This window comes from Mobula hypostoma, chromosome 31, assembly GCF_963921235.1.
Source record: "Mobula hypostoma chromosome 31, sMobHyp1.1, whole genome shotgun sequence".
NCBI lineage: Eukaryota > Metazoa > Chordata > Chondrichthyes > Myliobatiformes > Myliobatidae > Mobula > Mobula hypostoma.
Window position 1 is genome coordinate 5,157,458 of NC_086127.1, and position 6,298 is coordinate 5,163,755.

Sequence of the window (6,298 nt, forward strand, 5' to 3'; positions counted from 1 at the left end):
TACAAGCAACGACACTGAGGTATTTGTTCCGGCTGTCTTTAGTATAAACCCCTCCACATCTCCACAGGGACAGTAAGGTTACATCATCATTCAGATTCACAATTGTTTTAATTAAATCTGGCGTCGATATGTTTGAAACTGTTTGGATGTACTTATCTATGAATACCCCAGAGTACCGACAATTCTAATCAAGTTAATCAAAGATTAAGGCGAATTTCTTTCAATCAAAGATGAGGCTCATCATTAAAGCAGGCTGATGTTAAGCAACATATCCCGCATTATTTCACTGTGGGCCTTTGCTCAGTTGTGGCCGATAGTCAGTACTATTTGCTACAGTCAACTCTCATTCTATTAATACCAAATGTGACCCTCTTTAACTGAGAGATTTCAAATTAAAAACTTTATTTGATCTCAAACATGAACCACCTATATTGGCTATAGCTTGAAGGATTGATAGATGTCCTCAATTTTACCGAAATTACACGGTTAATAATGTTTCAATTGTTAAAAAAAATCAATAATTTATTCCAGTATCAAACTTTCGATATAAACTTCAAATAAAATTGATTTTAAAGCCGCACAATAATACGAAACGTCAACTTAGTTCCGAAAGACACTTCTAAGAATGTGAATTTCTAAATGGTTTACTTAACTAAACACTTCTATTAATATTGTACCGTAAATCACATCAAACATTTTACTACATGGTTGTGTAGATATCTGAAACAGTACTGTCCTCAGTCAGTACATTACCTTAAATAATTCTGCTCATCAAACTGATGACGGACTTTATACCAAACATGCTCCGCACTCAAATCAACCGCACTCCACTGGAACAGCTCTACCACTCGTTGATATACGACTGGCAAGTTTACAGCGGCCAGTTTATCCACCATCCCATATTTTTTTGGAGAGTGGCAGGATACCGGAATTCCCAGTGGAAAACTGGTAGACACCAGAAATGTCCCCCACCCCGCGAGTCTCTCTGAAATAGCTCTGAAGCTGCACACTCTGTACTATCCATGGTCCTGAAGCTGCACACTCTGCACTATCCATGGTCCTGAAGCTGCACACTCTGTACTATCCATGGTCCTGAAGCGGCACACTCTGCACTATCCATGGTCCTGAAGCTGCACACTCTGCACTATCCATGGTCCTGAAGCTGCACACTCTGCACTATCCATGGTTCTGAAGCTGCACACTCTGTACTGTCCATGGTGCTGAAGCTGCACACTCTGCACTATCCATGGCCCTGAAGCAGCGCACTCTGCACTATCCATGGCCCTGAAGCTGCACACTCTGTACTATCGATGGTTCTGAAGCGGCACACTCTGCACTATCGATGGTCCTGAAGCTGCACGCTCTGTACTATCCATGGTGCTGAAGCTGCACACTCTGTACTCTCCATGGCCCTGAAGCAGCGCACTCTGCACTATCTATGGACCTGAAACTGAACACTCTGCACTATCATGGTCCTGAAACAGCGCACTCTGCACTATCTATGGACCTGAAACTGAACACTCTGCACTGTCCACGATCATAAAGCTGTACATTTTGCACTGTCCATGGTCCTGAAGCTACATACTCTCTGCATTATCCAGTCCTTTCCGACTCTAGGGTCGGCCGCTATGACATATATCACTGTCAATCTTTAACATGCGAACCTGTTAAGGATCCGGCCTGAACACTGGGTCGAAGGGCCTCTGCTGGTAGCCCCGGATCAGGACAGTCTTTAATTTCTGTTTTATTTCACCTGGCCGTGTGGGTTCTGGATCAGCCCCTTTACTTTTTTGGACTTCCTCCAATTACCTGCTTGTCTCCTCATTTGCACCCACTTGTTCCTAATTTTTCACTCATTACCTTGTACATTTAAACCCTGCCTTGACTAGCATTCTCTGCCAGTTCGTTCCAGATTCTAATCTGTGTCGTTCTAGTCTGTCATGGCGACTTCTGCCAACCGATTTTGCTTGATTCTGTGTTTTGGATTTTGCCTGTTTCTGGACCTGATTTTTTCCTGTGCGCTCTGGATTGTTTTCCCACGCCTGACTGCCTTCCCTGGTAAGATCTCAGCCTGCCATTTCGGATTCGTGCCTGCATTCTGTTTTTGAAAGACTGTTGCCTTTGTGCTCCCTCATAAACCCTGGGGAAGAAGTTTTCGTTGGTGTGAACTTGAGGCCTGCTGAAACCCGACAGAACCCGACAGAACCTCTTTCCAGTGTTCAAGTTCTAATACTGAATTCTAATTAAGCTACAAGCATTTCCCTCTGCCCTGCATGATTTTCTTCTGCGTTATGAGAGAATATTATAACAGTTCATGTATTGGCAGACCTTCATTCGGATTGAATGTGGTTAAAATATCTGCAATTGCTCTGATTTGTCGTTTTAGTTTCTATCCGAGCCCAATCTGTCCATAGCTGGAGAACTAATTGCTGAATTCCAAGGTCGCATAATTCATCCGTCAAGTTTCCATGTTGAATTTAGCAACTTCGGGTAAGTCATCTTCAGTCCTTGAAAGAAAAAAAGACCTATTATGCCATATTATTAACAGCTCTGCATTTCACAGATTCCGCATAAGACTTCGTTTGTACTTCGCTGCCCGCCTGTCTGTCTATTTAGCTATCTATCTGTCTGTCTGTTCATCTGTATCTCTGTCTGTCTGTCGGTCTGTCTTTCTCTCCATAATGTCCACATTTACCCGACAATCGGATGTTCGAAGCAATAACACAGCAATCCTGGCTTTGCAGTACGAGAGGTATCTCGTTGTCTTACTGATTCTTCCGCCCTCCCTGCTGCTTCAGTTTTACGTCAGCTGATACACGACGGATACAGGCACGTCAGCTAACCGAGCCCATCAAACTTACTCTTGGACTAATCAAACACAGATCACATTCTTACTTTTCCACTCATTCCCCTTGTATTTTCCAGAAGTAAAGACGAAACATTGCAAGGAGAAAATGGCGACTGTCGTTTTGCCAACAATCAGTGTTGTGCTTTATTTATTAAAAAGCACTACCCTTCTCTTTAATCTGTGAGCCTAGGTCAAGGGTTTTTACCTGCTGTCGGTGGTCAGTGGATAGATGAACGTAGATGGGAAAAATACATCTTTATTTTCACAAAGCTCCAACTGAAATTTATCATTTCCTTCAAATATGGATTTAGGCGAGAAACCATAGTAGGATAGGCAGTACTTGTGACTTTGTCATCAATAGAAATCACAGATATCTTCATATCACCTTATAGTCGTTACAAATATCTCGTAGTTTACATCACACTGATCACTGTTTCGAAATTACGACGGTTTTTAGACCCGCCATTAGATCAAAAATGATCGCAGTCATCTTGTCCGCAGATACACCTGTGAAGTAGCTGTACAACTATCGGACAACCCTGCGGCTAGTAGTCGTTCAGTCACCAAACAGTGACGTCACGTGTTCTCACATTTGTGACTCGGACATCTAGGTTGTTTTCCATCATTCCCAAACTCAATAAGGCCAAGGAACTGGTTGTAGAGGAAAACCAAAGGTCCATGAACCAGTAATCATCGGAAGATCAGAGTAGAGAGTGTCAGTAACTTAATTTCCCGGGTGTCGGTATCTCAGAGGACCTGCCCTGGACCATCAAGGAACTATTATTGCGAAGAAATCACGACAGCGCCTCTACTGCCTCAGGATGTCATTGCAAACTTTGGCAATCTTCTCGAGATGTGCGGTGGACAGTGTGCTAACTGGCTGCATTGCGACCTGGTGTCAGAACCCCTCAATCATCAGGCTCCTGAACAAAAGGTGACAGCTACGCTCATTTAAGGACTTCCTGCCTGTTATTTTTTGTTATTTATTTATATCTGCATATCGACAGATTGTTTACAGTTAACAGTTCCTGATGTCTACAGTTTAGATTTGCTGATCTATAGATTTGATAACTATGTCCACAGGAACGATAGTCTCTGATTTGTATGTGATGACGTGTATGTACTCTGATAATACGTTTTGCTTCGAACTTTTCGAACTTTGAACTTTGAACTTATCTGCAATTGCCGCTTGATCAATACGGAGAAGGAGGTGGGTCGTTTTTATTGTGTATTAAAGTTTTGCAAAACTGGTCAGTTCAAATGAGAATTCGTAGCTCTCCGTAAGGCCGCGCTGCCTTTTGTCACAGAGAGAGACATACGGGCTACGAGTGTTACCAGGCAAGTTCAGACACGGTCTGACGGTTGGGAGAACTGTTGAAGTTACTTAAAGTAACGTTGTATTTTTGCTAACAGATTGTGAAGTGATACAGATCGTGCCCTGCGTTGCAAAACCTGTGAGTAGCAGAAGCTCTTCCTGTTTTTTCGTTTTTCTCTCCGTACTTCCTTAGTGTAGACAGTCTGCGTTACGACGTAATGACGTCCAAAATGACATGCGTGTTGCTTTATCAGAGACCACCTCACAATTTACTGTTCTTATTCAAGCTGAGCTATCACAGCATTCACGCTGATAAGTCTTTAAAACTGAAATTTAATTTTAACCTGCCTATGTTTTAAATGCCTCACCTTGTCATAAATAGGCACACATATACTACTATATCATTAATTCATTTTAAAATATTTTATAATTGCATTTCAATATAATTGGTTTATTTTGCAATTCTCTGTATTTTATGCCATATATTTAAATACATTATTCTGAGAAGGGTCCATAGGCTTCACCGGACTGCCAAAGGCGTCCAAGGCTTTAAAAAATAAAGGTGAACAACCTCAGGACTAGAGGGATAATTGACAAGGTGGTTTGGTTCTATGAAAGGAGGTCGGCTTATCCACTGCTTCGTGGTGGGTGGGCTTCAGGATGTTGGGTTGTAATCCCACTGTGACCACTTTCTTTTATAATGATGTTCAGCATGCTGTCAGTCAAGTACGTTTTATTTACCAGTCGTGTGCAGATGTCGCTAAGGCCGAAGCCCCGCGTCTGCGAGTCAGTGAGTCAGCAGAAGTCGGAGGACCGATGCCTGTGAATTCTCGAGTCCTGAGGGTGGATTACTGTCTATATATCTGAGTCGGTGATTGGGTGGATCGAGGTTAAGGAAGGGGCTTGTTTCTCCGTGGGTCTTTTTCGCTGTTTCTCTGTTGTTGTTGCTTGTGTTGTTCTGCGGACCGATGTGGGCGAGCTATGTTTGCGTCAGAATGTGCGGTGATTCTTACGGGATGCCGCTAGCACATCCGTAGCTCGTGTTGTTATTAACGCAAACGACGCATTTCACTGTATGTTTCGGTGTACATCTGATAAAAATAAATCTGAATCAGAAGCTGAGGGTTCAGGGTGAGGGAAAGAATCAGACTGACCCAGAGGCTGAGAACAAAGGGAGCAATGTGATTTTGTTCTTCACCATATCCGTCAGCTCCATTCTCCCGTGTCTAACCTCGGTTATGGATTGCTTATTTCAGAATATTGCCGGAGCAAATCCCATCAATTATAACCAATCTTGGTATATCTTTGGCCATCTCGGATACACGATAGAGAATCAAGCATGTGTTCGAACCCGTTTACTTCCGAGTGTCTCTGCGAATTTCAGAGATTATTTTTTAAACGCTGTGAAATAACCCGCGGCCATAATTCCTCTAATTGTTAATAAAGCGAACTCTTGTTCTGAGCCAGTGTTGCGCCCCAGATGAAACTACACAATGATTGAGTGTCATCTGTAAATGATGCGGAAGTGAGGGGGATACGGCAATTACTTTGGCTGACAAATCTAACACTCTGTGCGGCCTAGTCGGCCAGGGATGAATTGGATCAAATCTCACAAATCTGTTCAAGTGCAACTCATCCGATGAACAACTCATGTGCAAAAGAAGACAAACTGTGCAAATACAAAGTCAATGAATAATACTGAGAACATGAGTTTTGGAGTTCTTGAAAGTGCGACCACGGGTTATGTTCTCTGATCAATTCAGTGTTGAGCTGAGTGAAGTTGTCCTCGCTGGTTCGGGATAATAACGTTCAGAGTTGAATTTCAAAGTTGAAAATAAATTTATTTGAAAAGTACATGCATGTCATGATAAACCCGACAACTCATTTTATTGCGGGCATTCAGAGTAAATCCGAGAAACATAATAGACTCAATGGGAGAACCGCAAACAATAGGACGAAAACAGCAATCTGGCAAAAGACCGCAAGCTGTGCAAATGCGAAAGATAATATAAATTAATAATAATAATAATACACATACTAATAAATTTTAAAAACACTAAAAAACGAGAAATTGAGCCGCAGGCCCTTGAAAGCGAATCCATAGGTTGTGGGAACGGTTGAGTGATGGGACGAGT